Here is a 20185-nt window from a genome sequence, read left to right as displayed (position 1 = left end):
GATTTAAAATCAGGTGATAATTACAATAAAGTTTATATTAAACTACTTCAAACTGCTCTGTACTGAAGTAAATAATAAAAACAGATTTACAGGTTAAAAGCAAAAATAAACAATAAAACCTATGTAATAATTCTAAAAACATTAACTTTATGACTGAGTTTAAGCAGCACAGCTAGACGTCATGTGACCATGGCTCTGCTCTATGACTGGCTGCAGATGGTGAGGCTTTCCTGAGCAGTGAGATATACAGTCTATGAGGAGCGAAAAGTGAATCACCAGCGCCACATGCTGGCTGAAACATGCAAATACACATTCACCCGGAGACTTATGAGGCATTCAGGAGCATCCTGTTCAAACTTATACATCCAGGAGTCACAAACAACCAAACATAAACTGGTTTCATCAAAAAATGATTGTTTTGATCTGTTTTATGAGCACTGGTTTGACAGACTAAAAAACCCTCAAAAGAATAAATACATTTATAGTTTTTAAGTATTTTAAACTGCAGTAATTTTTACTGAGTATTTTGTAGAATAAATAATATATCGAATATACAATTAGCATAACATATCAACAAATTATACGATAATGAAAGAGCTCCTGAATGCAGCTCTGAAGAGAGAAAATAACATCAGCAGACAGCAAAAAAACAAAACACCGTAAAAACACCATCAAAACACTGCAAATACAATCAGCTCTGACCTTTGACCTCAATAACAGTCTGCCTGTAGTCAGATCTGACTGTGACCATGAAGGAAGCGTGTCATGAAGCAGATGTTTGAAAGTCCAGATGTTTCTGTCAAACAGCTGCATGATGCTGCTTCATTAAAGACCGACACGTGAAACAGGGTGCAGATGAAATGAGTTTTGTGTTACTGCAGCGTGAACGCAGCAGCAGAAACACAGAAACACACATGTTGCTGTGACATTTTATCACCGCGGACGAGGGCGGGACTGTGAAGAAGACTCACAGAGAGGAGGCGACACAAAAGGAGCAAAGAAGGAAAGGAACGAGTGGGAGCAAAGAAACCAGAGAGGAAGAAAAGAGGAGGAAGATTAAGAGGGAAAAAACAGAGAAAGGAGGAGGGAGTCTGGATTACATAATCCCTCTCCAGGGTTTAAAAACAGGGTCTGCACCAAAAAACGTCTACATGATTTCACACTGAGAGAGAAATCACTGAAGACAGACAAACAACAACAACAACACAAATGACATCAAAAATGTTCATCACTGTTTCAGGATCAAACAGTTTGGCTTTTGACAACAATCCAAACCAGTTCACCATGTTCATTTCCCTCAGGGGGGCTGGAGCTCACCCCAGCAGTAACGGGAGGCGGGGTTCACCCTAGACAGGTCAGCCTATCACAGGGCCACGTGTAGAATTCACCAAAGCTGCACGTGTTTGGACGTGGGAGGGAGTCGAAGCACCCGGAGGGAGAAGATGCAAACACCACACAGGAAGGACCGGGCGGGAAGCGAACCCACAACCTTCTTGCTGTGAGGTAACAATGCTAACCACTAAGACACTGTGTCACCCTCTGTACACAGAAACACAGACTGACAAACTGGTGTCAGCATTCAGAACAGTTTGTCAGCAGGATGATGCAGCAGTCAGTCAGTCTGCTGACATCCAGAGGTCAGCAACGAGAACCATGACTCAGCAGATCAGAAAACACACACACGCACACACACACACACACTGTCACAGTGCAACGCAATGTTATACAGTCACGCGATCTCACACGATAACACAAAGTTATGTGGTAACACAATGTCACACAACAAAACAAACTCACACAACAACACAATGTCACACGACAACACAAACTCACACGATGACACAAAGTTACGTGGTAACACAATCTCACAACAACAAAAAAGTCACACGATAACACAAAGTCACATGGTAACACAAAGTCACACAATAACACAAAGTCACACAACAACACAAAGTTACATGATACAAAGTTACGTGGTAACACAAAGTCACAACAACACAAAGTTACATGATAACACAAAGTTACGTGGTAACACAAAGTCACACGATAACACAAAGTCACACCACAACACAAAGTCACACGATAACACAAAGTCACACCACAACACAAACTCACACGATAACACAAAGTCACACGATAACACAAAGTCACACCACAACACAAACTCACACGATAACACAAAGTCACACGATAACACAAAGTCACACCAAAACACAAACTCACACGATAACACAAAGTCACACCACAACACAAACTCACACGATAACACAAAGTCACACAACACAAACTCACACGATAACACAAAGTCACACCACAACACAAACTCACACGATAACACAATGTCACACGATAACACAGTCACACCACAACACAAACTCACACGATAACACAAAGTCACACCACAACACAAAGTCACACCACAACACAAACTCACACGATAACACAAAGTCACACGATAACACAAATTCACACGATAACACAAAGTCACACCACAACACAAACTCACACGATAACACAAAGTCACACGATAACACAAAGTCACACCACAACACAAACTCACACGATAACACAAAGTCACACAACAACACAAAGTTACATGATAACACAAAGTTACGTGGTAACACAAAGTCAAACGATAACACAAAGTCACACCACAACACACTCACAAGATAACACAAAGTCACACAATAACACAAAGTCACACCACAACACAAACTCGCACGATAACACAAAGTCACACAACAACACAAAGTCACACCACAATACAAAGTCACACGATAACACAAAGTCACACAACACAAAGTTACACGATAACACAAAGTCACACCACAATACAAAGTCACACGATAACACAAAGTCACACGATAACACAGTCACACGATAACACAAAGTCACATGATAACACAAAGTCACACGACAACACAAAGTTACACGATAACACAAAGTCACACAACAACACAAAGTCACACCACAACACAAAGTCACACCACAACACAAAGTCACATGATAACACAAAGTCACACGATAACACAAAGTCACACCACAACATAAACTCACACGATAACACAAAGTCACACAACAACACAAAGTTACACAATAACACAAAGTCACACCACAATACAAAGTCACACAACAACACAAACTCACACAATAACACAAAGTCACACCACAACACAAACTCACACGATAACACAATGTCACACGATAACACAGTCACACCACAACACAAACTCACACGATAACACAAAGTCACACAATAACACAAAGTCACACCACAACACAAACTCGCACGATAACACAAAGTCACACAACAACACAAAGTCACACCACAATACAAAGTCACACGATAACACAAAGTCACACAACAACACAAAGTTACACGATAACACAAAGTCACACCACAATACAAAGTCACACGATAACACAAAGTCACACGATAACACAAAGTCACACGATAACACAAAGTCACATGATAACACAAAGTCACACGACAACACAAAGTTACACGATAACACAAAGTCACACAACAACACAAAGTCACACCACAACACAAAGTCACACCACAACACAAAGTCACACGATAACACAAAGTTACGTGGTAACACAAAGTCACACGATAACACAAAGTCACACGATAACACAAAGTCACATGATAACACAAAGTCACACGACAACACAAAGTCACACAACAACACAAAGTCACACAACAACACAAAGTTACATGATAACACAAAGTTACATGGTAACACAAAGTCACACGATAACACAAAGTCACACCACAACACACTCACAAGATAACACAAAGTCACACGATAACACAAAGTCACACCACAACACAAACTCACACGATAACACAAAGTCACACAACAACACAAAGTCACACCACAATACAAAGTCACACGATAACACAAAGTCACACAACAACACAGTTACACGATAACACAAAGTCACACGACAACACAAAGTCACACGATAACACAAAGTCACACGATAACACAAAGTCACACGACAACACAAAGTTACACGATAACACAAAGTCACACAACAACACAAAGTCACACCACAACACAAAGTCACACCACAACACAAACTCACACGATAACACAAAGTCACACGATAACACAAAGTCACACGATAACACAAAGTCACACCACAACACAAACTCACACGATAACACAAAGTCACACGATAACACAGTCACACCACAACACAAACTCACACGATAACACAAAGTCACACAACACAAAGTTACATGATAACACAAAGTTACGTGGTAACACAAAGTCACACAACAACACAAAGTCACACCACAACACAAAGTCACACCACAACACAAAGTCACATGATAACACAAAGTCACACGATAACACAAAGTCACACCACAACACAAACTCACACGATAACACAAAGTCACACGATAACACAAAGTCACACCACAACACAAACTCACACGATAACACAAAGTCACACGATAACACAAAGTCACACCACAACACAAACTCACACGATAACACAAAGTCACACGATAACACAAAGTCACACCACAACACAAACTCACACGATAACAAAGTCACACAACACAAAGTTACATGATAACACAAAGTTACGTGGTAACACAAAGTCACACGATAACACAAAGTCACACAACAACACAAAGTTACACAATAACACAAAGTCACACCACAATACAAAGTCACACAACAACACAAACTCACACAATAACACAAAGTCACACCACAACACAAACTCACACGATAACACAATGTCACACGATAACACAGTCACACCACAACACAAACTCACACGATAACACAAAGTCACACAATAACACAAAGTCACACCACAACACAAACTCACACGATAACACAAAGTCACACAACAACACAAAGTCACACCACAATACAAAGTCACACGATAACACAAAGTCACACAACAACACAAAGTTACACGATAACACAAAGTCACACCACAATACAAAGTCACACGATAACACAAAGTCACACGATAACACAAAGTCACACGACAACACAAAGTCACACGATAACACAAAGTCACATGATAACACAAAGTCACACGACAACACAAAGTTACACGATAACACAAAGTCACACAACAACACAAAGTCACACCACAACACAAAGTCACACCACAACACAAAGTCACACGATAACACAAAGTTACGTGGTAACACAAAGTCACACGATAACACAAAGTCACACGATAACACAAAGTCACATGATAACACAAAGTCACACGACAACACAAAGTCACACAACAACACAAAGTCACACAACAACACAAAGTTACATGATAACACAAAGTTACATGGTAACACAAAGTCACACGATAACACAAAGTCACACCACAACACACTCACAAGATAACACAAAGTCACACGATAACACAAAGTCACACCACAACACAAACTCACACGATAACACAAAGTCACACAACAACACAAAGTCACACCACAATACAAAGTCACACGATAACACAAAGTCACACAACAACACAGTTACACGATAACACAAAGTCACACGACAACACAAAGTCACACGATAACACAAAGTCACACGACAACACAAAGTTACACGATAACACAAAGTCACACAACAACACAAAGTCACACCACAACACAAAGTCACACCACAACACAAACTCACACGATAACACAAAGTCACACGATAACACAAAGTCACACGATAACACAAAGTCACACCACAACACAAACTCACACGATAACACAAAGTCACACGATAACACAGTCACACCACAACACAAACTCACACGATAACACAAAGTCACACAACACAAAGTTACATGATAACACAAAGTTACGTGGTAACACAAAGTCACACGATAACACAAAGTCACACAACAACACAAAGTTACACGATAACACAAAGTCACACCACAATACAAAGTCACACAACAACACAAACTCACACAATAACACAAAGTCACACCACAACACAAACTCACACGATAACACAATGTCACACGATAACACAGTCACACCACAACACAAACTCACACGATAACACAAAGTCACACGATAACACAAAGTCACACCACAACACAAACTCACACGATAACACAAAGTCACACGATAACACAAAGTCACACCACAACACAAACTCACACGATAACACAAAGTCACACGATAACACAAATTCACACGATAACACAAAGTCACACCACAACACAAACTCACACGATAACACAAAGTTACACGATAACACAAAGTCACACCACAACACAAACTCACACAATAACACAAAGTCACACAACAACACAAAGTTACATGATAACACAAAGTTACGTGGTAACACAAAGTTACGTGGTAACACAAAGTCACACGATAACACAAAGTCACACCACAACACACTCACAAGATAACACAAAGTCACACAACACAAAGTCACACCACAATACAAAGTCACACGATAACACAAAGTCACACAACAACACAAAGTTACACGATAACACAAAGTCACACCACAATACAAGTCACACGATAACACAAAGTCACACGATAACACAAAGTCACACGACAACACAAAGTCACACGATAACACAAAGTCACATGATAACACAAAGTCACACGACAACACAAAGTTACACGATAACACAAAGTCACACAACAACACAAAGTCACACCACAACACAAAGTCACACCACAACACAAAGTCACACGATAACACAAAGTTACGTGGTAGCACAAAGTCACACGATAACACAAAGTCACATGATAAAACAAAGTCACACGACAACACAAAGTTACACGATAACACAAAGTCACACGACAACACAAAGTTACACGATAACACAAAGTCACACAACAACACAGTCACACCACAACACAAAGTCACACAACAACACAAAGTTACGTGGTAACACAAAGTCACACGATAACACAAAGTCACACCACAACACACTCACAAGATAACACAAAGTCACACGATAACACAAAGTCACACCACAACACAAACTCACACGATAACACAAAGTCACACAACAACACAAAGTCACACCACAATACAAAGTCACACGATAACACAAAGTCACACAACAACACAAAGTTACACGATAACACAAAGTCACACGACAACACAAAGTCACACGATAACACAAAGTCACACGACAACACAAAGTTACACGATAACACAAAGTCACACAACAACACAAAGTCACACCACAACACAAAGTCACACAACAACACAAAGTTACATGATAACACAGTTACGTGGTAACACAAAGTCACACGATAACACAAAGTCACACCACAACACACTCACAAGATAACACAAAGTCACACGATAACACAAAGTCACACCACAACACAAACTCACACGATAACACAAAGTCACACAACAACACAAAGTTACATGATAACACAAAGTTACGTGGTAACACAAAGTCACACGATAACACAAAGTCACACCACAACACACTCACAAGATAACACAAAGTCACACAATAACACAAAGTCACACCACAACACAAACTCGCACGATAACACAAAGTCACACAACACAAAGTCACACCACAATACAAAGTCACACGATAACACAAAGTCACACAACAACACAAAGTTACACGATAACACAAAGTCACACCACAATACAAAGTCACATGATAACACAAAGTCACACGATAACAAAAAGTCACACGACAACACAAAGTCACACGACAACACAAAGTTACACGATAACACAAAGTCACACAACAACACAAAGTCACACCACAACACAAAGTCACACCACAACACAAAGTCACACGATAACACAAAGTTACGTGGTAACACAAAGTCACACGATAACACAAAGTCACACGATAACACAAAGTCACATGATAACACAAAGTCACATGACAACACAAAGTTACACGATAACACAAAGTCACATGATAACACAAAGTCACACGACAACACAAAGTTACACGATAACACAAAGTCACACCACAACACAAAGTCACACAACAACACAAAGTTACATGATAACACAAAGTTACGTGGTAACACAAAGTCACACGATAACACAAAGTCACACCACAACACACTCACAAGATAACACAAAGTCACACGATAACACAAAGTCACACCACAACACAAACTCACACGATAACACAAAGTCACACAACAACACAAAGTCACACCACAATACAAAGTCACACGATAACACAAAGTCACACAACAACACAAAGTTACACGATAACACAAAGTCACACGACAACACAAAGTCACACGATAACACAAAGTCACACGATAAGACAAAGTCACATGACAACACAGTTACACGATAACACAAAGTCACACAACAACACAAAGTCACACCACAACACAAAGTCACACCACAACACAAACTCACACGATAACACAAAGTCACACGATAACACAAAGTCACACGATAACACAAAGTCACACCACAACACAAACTCACACGATAACACAAAGTCACACGATAACACAAAGTCACACCACAACACAAACTCACACGATAACACAAAGTCATACAACACAAAGTTACACGATAACACAAAGTCACACCACAATACAAAGTCACACAACAACACAAACTCACACAATAACACAAAGTCACACCACAACACAAACTCACACGATAACACAAAGTCACACGATAACACAAAGTCACACGATAACACAAAGTCACACCACAACACAAAGTTACACGATAACACAAAGTCACACAACAACACAAAGTCACACCACAACACAAAGTCACACAACAACACAAAGTTACATGATAACACAAAGTTACGTGGTAACACAAAGTCACACGATAACACAAAGTAACACCACAACACAAACTCACACGATAACACAAAGTCACACAACAACACAAAGTCACACCACAACACAAAGTCACACGATAACACAAAGTCACACAACACAAAGTTACACGATAACACAAAGTCACACCACAATACAAAGTCACACGATAACACAAAGTCACACGATAACACAAAGTCACACGACAACACAAAGTCACACGATAACACAAAGTCACACGATAACACAAAGTCACACAACAACAAAGTCACACCACAACACAAAGTCACACGATAACACAAAGTCACACCACAACACAAAGTCACACAACAACACAAAGTCACACAACAACACAAATTCACACGATAACAAAGTTACACGATAACACAAATTCACACGATAACAAAGTCACACAACAACACAAAGTCACACGATAACACAGTCACACAACACAAAGTCACACAATAACACAGTCACACCACAACACAAAGTCACACGATAACACAAAGTCACACAACAACACAAAGTCACACAACAACACAAAGTCACACAACACAAAGTCACACGATAACAAAGTCACACCACAACACAAAGTCACACGATAACACAAAGTCACACCACAACACAAAGTCACACGATAACACAAAGTCACACGATAACACAAAGTCACATAACAACACAAAGTCACACGATAACACAAAGTTACGTGGTAACACAAAGTCACACAACAACAAAAAAGTGATGTCATGTGGTAACATGATGTGACAGCATGGTAACACAATGTCACACGGTAACACCGTGTCACAGCATGGTAACACAATGTCACACTGTGGTAACCTGGTGTTACATGGCAACATGATGTCCCGGTGTGGTAACACGATGTCATGCTGTAACACCATGTCATGCTGTAACACCATGTCACGGCGTGGTAACACAATGTCACACAGTAAAACAATGTCACGCTGTAACACCATGTCACGTGGTAACATGATGTCATGCTGTAACACCATGTCACGTGGTAACATGATGTCATGCTGTGACACCATGTCACATGGTAACACAATGTCATGCTGTAACACCATGTCATGGCATGGTAACACAATGTCACACATAAAACAATGTCATGCTGTAACACCATGTCACGGCGTGGTAACAATGTCACACAGTAAAACAATGTCACGCTGTAACACCATGTCACGGTGTGGCAACACGATGTCACGTGGTAACACGATGTCACAGCATGGTAACATGATGTCACGCAGTAACACCATGTCATGGCATGGTAACATGATGTCGTGGTAACGCCACATCACGCCGTGGTAAAACCATGTCGCGCAGTAACACCATGTCACACAGTAACACGGTGTTGCGCGTAACACGATGTCACACCGTGGTAACACCATGTCATGCACTAACATCATGTCATGCGGTAACACCATGTCACAGCATGGTAACATGCTGTCACGCGGTAACACCATGTCACGCTGCTGTAACCTGGTGTTACATGGCAACACAATGTCCCGGTGTGGTAACACGACATCACACAGTAACATGATTGCATGCGGTAACACGATGTAACGTGGTAACACCATGTCATGGCGTGGTAACACGATGTAACGTGGTAACACCATGTCATGGCGTGGTAACACCATGTCACGTTGTAACACCATGTCATGCGGTAACATCATGTCACGTGGTAACACCATGTCACACCGCGGTAATCTGTTGTCACGCTGCAACACGATGTCACGCGATTTCACATGACATCACGTGATGATGAAAGTGCAGAATCATCAGCATACTCTCTGCCACCCACTTACAGCTGAACAACAGTCAGGCTTCACCAGAGTGAACGTGTGTTACCGAGTGAAGCTGATGTTCTTTCACAGCGAAACAATAAAGAAACACATCGTAACTATGACAACACACATGGCGGAGCGCTGTCATTCCAGGACACTGAGAAAAATAAGACAATCCATTTCTGTTACATCAACATTTTTATAACTGGGTGACTCGCATTTATTTTTTTATGACCACATACTTTCCACTTTACAGTTTTATGGTTTTGTCCTTTTACATGGTGCTGTAAAATATGAGGTCTCAAAATGGTGGCCCGCAGACCAGCAGCGGCACAGAAAACACAACAGTCTGTCTATTATTAAATGACTTTATACGGTCACCTGGAGACGATCGCACAATCACAACCAGGTCAGCTGTGCTGCTGTGACATCAGCACAATCACCAGTCAGAAAATGTGCATCGTTAACGTTAACACTGACGCATTTTACAGTTTTTAAACATATTAGAGGCAAACCAACAATCTGGTCTGTATACACAGTAAATAATCTTGGATTTTCTTCTTCCTTTTCTCTTCGCGCTGAAACATGGACATTATCAAGTCAAACCGAAGGTCTCCATAGTTACGGCTGAGCCTGCACACCCTGCACCGGAGCTCGCTTGTCAAGCTACAGACAGCAACACAAAGACTCGCCACTGGAGCTTCATCCGCAACAAAAACTTTACTGACAGTGACGCTGAAATACAGCCGCAGCTCAGACACACACACACACACACACACACACACACACACACACACACACACACACACACACACACACACACACACACACACACACACACACACAAATCCTGATCCAAGGATAAAACTCACAAAAAATATCCTCTATGAGATCCTTTGCTGCTCCACACTAAAGTCCAAGTCCCAGTAACAAACGTGTAAAAACTTTGTGATTCTTAATGTGGTTTGTCAGACAGCAGCCTGCGGGCCACATGTGGCCCACGGGCCGCAACCCAGCAGTCAAATTAACAACCTGCAAAATACCATTAAACTGTGAAAGTCAAAAACTAAAAAACAAAAAAACAAATTCTATGTTATGTTATGTTATATAAGAAGCTGTGATTTAGTAAAGTCAAACGTTTCTCCAGTCATATTTAAAAAGGGCATATCTTGTTGTGTGGGCCGCTGAAGAGGAGGTACTGCTGGCCCACCACCACCAGATGGCACCCTGCTTGGAGTGCGGGCTTCAAGCACGAGAGGGTGTCGGAACTACTGGAGTGACAGCTGTCACACATCATCAACACCAGCTGTCACTCATCAACTTCATCCTCCATAAAAGCCGGACTGCAACTCCACCTCCCCGCCGAGAAATCAGCTACCATTCAGGTAATTTTCTCTGCTGTGATTATTCATTGTTGTAAACAGTGGTCTGTGTGCAGCCGTGTTCGTGCGGGGTCTATTGAAGGCTGGATTGGCAGACAGTGAGAGGACGACGGTCTTCGTCTCTCACTCCATCCAGGAAGGAGACCTACAGGAGCTGCACAGGTGATTCTGTATCTGGAGGTGGAGGTTTTCCCTCCTGGAGGACTAAGCACTGTAAGATTGCTGGGTGTGTATTCACACACCCACCACTAACTGTTTCTGTTTCTGCCAGCAGTACCGGGTCTGACTGCTGAAGACAGTGGCCACCTGGGGCGCAGGGCTTGGCGGCTCCGGTGTTCTTCAGATCCGTTGGTGGTGGAAGCTGTGTGGGATCCGGCTCTTCTCTCGCCAGACGTCTTCTATCTTCGAGCCTGCCCACATGTCACCTTGTGTATAATTGACAATCCACAGTATTGTTATTGTCTGTATTTCATTGTGCGATTCACAACATTAAATTGTTACTTTTGGCTTATCCATTGTCCGTTCATTAATGCCCCCTGTTGTGGGTCCATGTCACGACACCTTCTCAACATATCTATCTGTAAAGCAAGAAACGTCTGTGTGCATGTGTCTCGCATATCTCTCTGTCTGTCAGATTGACCTCAGCTTTTGGATATGGCTTCAGCATAGCACGACGATGTCCATCCTTTATTATGTAAATTTTGAGTAGAGCCCGACTGATATGGATTTTTTGAGGCAGATGCCGATAATGATATTTGGATGAAAAAAATGCAGATAATCGATAAATCGGCTGATTTGCAGATAGCCGATAAATCAGCCGATATTATTATTATTTTTTTTTTTATGAATAAAATGTTCTTTTTTGGACCCTTAACAAAAAAGGTATGAGCTAAAAGCTGAAGCTTTGTCCTCATATTGATTAACTTTATAACAGAGAAGAATTTTCAAGTTCAAAAAATGCAATCAAGAATTAAACCTTTTTGAAATTAGCAAATACATATACTTAAAAAGAGTTGTGAAATACATCTGATCTTGTACCTCTTGTTGCTGCAACTTAGATATAGGTTATATTACACGTAGAAAAACGTTTTCAGTTGCAGACAAGTAATTGTGAGAGGAAAGAAACACTATTTAGGAAACATTATTTTCACAAGACTCCTTTATTTTTCTATTCTGCAACTTTCAAGAACAAAAAAACTTTCAAACAACCTTAGTGCAAGCAGAGGTTGGTTTTAGTGCTAGTGGCACATTTTAACAAGAAAACATGGACCCTGATATAACATGTGAGGAAACTATAATATAACAGTAAAATAAGATTCTTTTCACAAGACCCTGTAGTATGTTTGTGCAATTTTCAAGAACAGTAACAAAGAACTGTCTAGTACAAAAAAAAAATCTGTGCAAAGTTGCATTAATCTCTAAGGAAAAGATAAATAGCGTTACAAAAAAAAAAACCTCAACTCTACAAAAGTTATTAAAGTAGACCTGCATTGAAATAAATGCAGTCAGATCTTTGGACCAAAAAATGACTTATATTTACACATAAGATCCTTCTGAATGTAGTAAAGTAAATCTGCAAGTCCAGATCTGTCATTCAATGGAGAAATCTTAATTTAAAAATGACAAATTTACAGCTAAAATTTAGCCCTCCGCAAAACTGTCATCACATCCGGGATGTTGCCGAGACGTCAGGAAGAAGACCCTATCCCAGCATGCATTGTGCGCGCCAACTGTAATTTGTGGATTTACGTCAGTTTGCATCTGCACCTTTTTCTTGTCTTATACGGAAGGATCTACTTTTTTTTAAACTTCTTGCGGCACGTTTGGTGAGTACACATTTCTTTTATTTGTGCTTGAAAATTATTTTGGGCGACTTTTTCATACGGCCATTTGATTGAGTGGTGTCGCATTGAAAATCTACTGTCTTTCGCCTCCGGTGTTACCGTCGCGGGGTACGGAGGCGGGACCCGCAAAGAATCTAAGTCATTAAAAAGATATAAACCTCTCTCAGCGGCCACGGAGCTCTGCGGCTCTGATTATCGAGACATGCGGCGCTGTGGAAAGTCTGTCCTTGCAGCAACAGGTGTCACCGGCCGCTCCGCATCAAAACAGCGAGCGTAGTCTCTGGACTTTTGCCTAGTTGGCTGCACCTCCATTCAGTAGACAGGGACGTGGTGCCGGCTGCACAACAGACACGGGGGTGATGTGAGTGGCCCGCTTCAGCATTTACCGAGCACGCAGACTCAGTAAGCGCAACGGAGGCAGAGAGCGAGGCGTCGGGGAAGAATTTCGCCCGCTGTTGATGTCGCCGCTGATCTGAGCATGCAGAGCTGTATCTCACATTCACTGCAGCTTACTTTTGGATGCTGAAACCAGGATGTGTATAACAGTAACATTACTAACTGATAAAATCAATTTCAATGCAGGATCGGACTGCGGATCGCTCCGTCTTCTGCTGGACGTCACTGCAATGACCCGGATGTACAAACAGTTTTCACTGAGGGCCAAATTTTAGCTGCAAATTTGTCATTTTTAAATGAAGATTTCTCCGCTGAATTACAAATCTGGGCTTGCAGATTTACTTTACTGCATTCATAAGGGTCTTACAAATACATATCAGCTATTTCTTTCTGAAATCTGACCACATTTATTTCAATGCAGGTCTACTTTAAACAAATCTTAAAACATTCGCCCTTCATTCTTGGTCCCTTTGGGTGGAAATCAAAAACCTATTTTTATTCTCTTTGTTATGAGTAGTTTTTATTTTATGTTTTATTCTTTTACTTCTGTTTTTAATTAGGTATTTGAATTGTTTTTAAATTTATTTTAATTTTTTTATGCTGCTGTTCTGTGTGAGGCACCTTGAGACAGCTTTTGTTGTAATTTGGCGCTTTATAAGCTGATTACATTGAAACTGAACAACATTTTATTGAGTCTTAAAGTAAATAAATATGAAATTGGTTATTGGATCCTTAAACTCTGGACATAATCAACTCTACATGGTGGATCCTTGATCTCTGGACATAATCGGAAATAAAATCTGTTAGTTTTTGTCAAAAACATTTCCTTTCAGACATTATTAGTGCCATGAATGTCTTTCCATACCTACAGCTCATAGACGTCTCATTTTGGGAGGAAAAAACGTTTTGGTCGATTGTAGTTTATTGTCTGTACTGCAACATTTGTAAGAGGTGTCATTTTATTTAAAGCGGCAATTAATTTTGAAGTTATTAATTCCGAGCGGACTCTGTTTCAGCACAGAGCCACACAGCGTTTAAAGCTGTGACAACGAAACGGAGGACGATTCTTGTTTGTTGACTGCAACAAGAGCCCCAGTTAATGTCTTTAATACACACAAAAATGACTCATGATATTTTAATGGCTTTAAGAGGGGTTAAGAAGCGGACTTACCGCTTCTGAAGAGCAGCGAATCAAAGAGCCACGAGCCATTGAATCGAAGCATTGCTTCAGTGATTCACGCTTCAAAATGGAGTCGCGCTGCAGAAATGGTTGATTACACGGTCAAAAATAAGCATAACGGTCCAAAATTATATCGTAACGGGCCGTAACGTAAGGCGAACGGCAGTAATTCCCAGAACCCTTCCAGATGACGAGTGAATCTGAATGTTTCAACCTCTTAACAACCCCAACCACCCTCACAACCCTGTAATTATACACCAGCAACCAATCACACAGGTGCAATCGTACAAATATCTTGGTGTCTGTATAGACAGCTCCCTTACATGGAATACTCATGTTGACTGGTTATGTTCCCGCTTGAATCAACGACTCTATTTTCTACGGCGTTTGCGTTTTCATGGAGTTGACCAAAAAATTATGTTACTGTTTTATCAGGCAGTTCTTGAAAGCATTCTAAGATATGGCATAACCACTTGGTTTGGGAACCTTCCTGTGTCCCTAAGATCAAAATTAAACTACCTTGTTCTTACAGCAATGAAAACCATTGGTCTGAAACAGTATAACAATCCTCAGTCAATTTTTGATCAGTGTGTGATGAAGCAAGCGGACAGAATTCTTTCTGATCCCTCCCATGTTCTGCACACACAATACGAGTTGCTACCATCGGGTCGGCATTTCAGAGCCCCCCATTGCAGACTGAATAGATATAGGAACTCTTCTGTTCCTATATCAATCATAGCCCTTAACATATATCATAATAAACACCGCTAACAATCAGGCACATTAGGAGGTTTTAGTATTTGTATGTTTTTTATTTATTTATTTTTATTCTTTCTTTCTTTATTTTTATTTATTGTTATGAACTGTTTATGTCTTGTTCTGTATTTTTGTATGGGTCATGATTTTTGAGAAGTCCAAGACAAATTTCCCCATGGGGACATTAAAAGTATCTATCTATCTATCTATCTATCTATCTATCTTAGCAGTAAACAAAAGTTTTTCATGCTAGAAATAAGGTCTACACAACGTGGGCTTAATAAAAAGCGTGACCGACGCAATGAAGCACATCTGACACATTACTACATAAACTGAGTTCATCAAACTGAGTTGAACTGAAACGGGAGAAATGTGGGGTGAATGTAATCACAAAGTTATTACAAACAACATCCTTATAAACTTGTATGCTTTTGTCAAGCCAATCAGTGCAGTGTGACTGCGAACTACGGGGGCGGTGATGAACACATTTAAGCAGGGGTGTAAGCAGCTCTCAGTTGAATGGAATCAGAGCTCCATCTATTGGACAAACGGTGCAAGTACATTTTACATTGCCGACACAAACATTATTTCAGTAACTGTTCTATGAGAAATTAGCGCCGTTTTATCGGCAAAATTTCGGCCGATTGTGAGTACTTTAAAAAGGGCTTATATTGGCCGGCCGATATATCGGTCGGGCTCTAATTTTGAGTATTAATTTTCAAAACCTTTATTTTGATATTAAACCTTTATTTTGACACTGTAACATTAGTACTTCCAAGATGGTACCCTTTGTGGTGTCTCTGTCCTGCAAAGCCTCCATTTGTATACGGATTTCCATCAAAATTAGTTTCTATGTTCCGTATATTTTGTCATATAAAACTGCTAACTTAAAAATATATATAAATATATATTGTATGGCTTTATTTTGACATGAAACACGCTCCTCTCAAAATGTGACCCTGTGGTTAAAAACAAGTGCACCCTTTCTTCTTCTATGGTGTTTTAACGGCAGCCGGCATCCTTATTGTCACGTTACTGCCACCTGCTACCTCAGTTCATTATAGCAGCACTAAATCCTCTCCTTGAGTCCAGGGTCTTTCAAGTATTTAAAAAGCCAACACTTCTGTTATGTGGGCGGCTGAAGCGGAGGTACTGCTGGCCCACCACCACCAGAGGGCGCCCTGCTTGGAGTGCAGGCTCCAAGCATGAGAGGGCGCCAGACCCAGAAGAAGTGACAGCTGTTACTCATCCTCAGCACCAGCTGTCACTCATTCATCATCATCACCATCACCATAAAGGCCGGACTGCAACTCCACCTCCTCGCCGAGAAATCAACTACTGAAGAGGTAATTTTCTCTGCTGACTCAAATCGTTGAGTGATAATCTGAACTTCTTTTGCAGCCGTTATCCTGTTGTCGGCCTTATCTGTGGGATTGGCGTTTGGTGTGATCAGCGACGGCTTCGCTTCACACTCCAATCAGATAAGTGGTTAAACAGGAGCTGCAGAGTGTGTGATTGGAGGTGGAGGTGCTCCATCCTAACTGAGTGCAGACTGTGGATTACTGAGTGTGCGAATTCACACTCATCCATCCTGTCTTTGTTTTCTGCCAGCAGTACCAGGGTCGACAGCCGAAGACAGAGGCCACCTGGGGACTCGGGACTTGGCGGCTCCGGTGTTCTTCAGGCCGTTGGTGGTGGAAGCCGTGTGGGACACGGCTCATCTCTCGACGGGGGTCTTCTATCTTCGAGCCTGCACACACGTCACCTGGTGTTAATTGACTTTACAGATCTTGTGTGTTTAGTTGTGTGTTGTCACAACATTAAATTGTTACTATTTGGCTTATTCATTGTCCGTTCCTTTGCGCCCCCTGTTGTGGGTCCGTGCTACGACACCTTCCCAACAGGATTTCTCGGCCATTCGTCATGGATTCCGAGGGGCGTCAACCCGAGGTTGAACGGCCAATGGAAGAGCCAGGAGCGCAGGCGTCAGCGGGAGGCGTGTTGAGTGAGCTGCAGCAGATCTTAACCGCCTTCACGGCTCGGCTGGATTTAGTGACCGAGCAGAATGTTCTCCTTAACTGGAGGGTGGAGGCTCTCACCGCCAGGGTGGAAGCGCGCGATCAGGGCGCTGCTGCAGCCACTCCTCTTGCTGGTCCTGGGCCCGTAACAGACGTTCCACTGGTCGTTCAACGACCCCCCCACCCCCCCCACCGTCCCCTGAAGCATACATAAGCCCTCCGGAACCGTACGGAGGCTGTGTTGAGACGTGCGCAGACTTCCTCATGCAGTGTTCGCTCGTCTTTTCACAGCGTCCTGTCATGTACGAGTCAGACGCCAGCCGGGTGGCTTATGTTATTAATCTGCTTCGAGGAGAGGCACGCGCCTGGGCTACGGCACTTTGGGAGCAGAATTCACGGCTCCTAACATCTTATGCTGGGTTTGTACGGGAGTTCAAACAAGTTTTTGACCATCCCAACAGAGGCGAGACCGATTCGAGCGTGCTGCTGTCAATGAGACAGGGGCGTCGCAGCGCAGCCGAGTATGCAGTCGACTTCCGCATCGCGGCATCGAGGTCCGGCTGGAATAACGTTGCGCTCTGCACCGCCTTTGTAAATGGACTGTCTCCGGTCCTGAAGGAGCACCTGCTGGCTAAGGAGGAACCGGGGGATTTTGACGGGCTTGTCGATTTGGTTATACGCTTAGACAACCGTTTGAATGAGCATCATCGGGAGCAGGCCGGGGGGCGTGACCGGGCACGAGCCGTCCTTCCCCCTTCCGGTTCCGAAAGGGTGACGTCGTCCCCACGCTTCACTGCCTGAGAGCTCCGTGTGGCTACAGCTCCCCCTGCTGAGGAGGCTATGGACACGAGCAGGGCCAAAGTTAAGACAAACGTCAGACAAAGGAGGCTGGCCCGCGGGGAGTGTTTTGTCTGCGGCTCTTGTGAGCACATGCAGAAGGACTGCCCCAAACGGTCAAACTACAACGCCCGTCCTTAGAAACTGAGCTAAGGGTGGGCCATAACACGCACGCGGGTAAACCCCGCAAATCTGCACGAATCCCAGTAACGATCCTTTGTGGGGATCTAACCCTTCACGCCCCAGCACTGGTAGACACGGGGTCGGAAGGGAATCTGCTGGATAGCAGATGGGCAAAGGAAGTAGGGCTCCCCCTGGTGGCTCTGCCGGCACCATTGCAGGTGCGAGCACTAGATGGCACCCTGCTTCCGTTAATCACACATCAGACACAGCCTGTGACCTTGGTTGTGTCTGGAAATCACAGGGAGGAGATCGTGTTCCATGTAACACCTTCTACCTCCCGAGTGATTTTGGGATTTCCATGGATGGTGAAGCACAATCCCCGGATAGATTGGCCGTCCGGGATTGTGACGCAGTGGAGCGAAACCTGCCACCGGGAGTGTTTAGGATCCTCGGTTCCTCCCGGCATGACGGCTAAGGAGGAGGTTAAAGTCCCCCCCAATCTATCGGCGGTGCCAAAGGAGTACCACAATCTTGCTGACGTCTTCAGCAAAGATCTGGCGCTCACTCTGCCCCCGCACCGACCGTACGATTGTGCCATCGATTTGGTCCCGGGCGCTGAGTCTCACGTCCGGAACGCGAATCAATGGAGACCTACATCCGGGACTCTTTAGCTGCCGGGCTGATCCGGAACTCCACCTCCCCGATGGGTGCTGGTTTCTTTTTTGTGGGCAAAAAGGACGGCGGACTCCGTCCATGCATTGATTACAGAGGGCTGAACGAGATCACGGTTCGCAACCGATACCCGTTACCTCTGTTGGATTCAGTGTTCACGCCCCTGCATTGGATCTTAGAAATGCGTACCACCTGGTTCGGATCCGGAAGGGAGACGAATGGAAGACGGCATTTAACACCCCGTTAGGTCACTTTGAGTACCTGGTCATGCCGTTTGGCCTCACTAACGCAACCGCAACGTTCCAAGCTTTGGTAAATGACGTCTTGTGGGACTTCCTGCATCGGTTCGTCTTCGTATATCTGGACGATATACTCATCTTTTCCCCG

This window comes from Thalassophryne amazonica, chromosome 13 (assembly GCF_902500255.1).
Source record: "Thalassophryne amazonica chromosome 13, fThaAma1.1, whole genome shotgun sequence".
In the NCBI taxonomy this organism is placed as follows: domain Eukaryota; kingdom Metazoa; phylum Chordata; class Actinopteri; order Batrachoidiformes; family Batrachoididae; genus Thalassophryne; species Thalassophryne amazonica.
The sequence above is the reverse complement of the archived record's forward strand: the minus strand, read 5'-3'. Positions refer to the sequence as shown.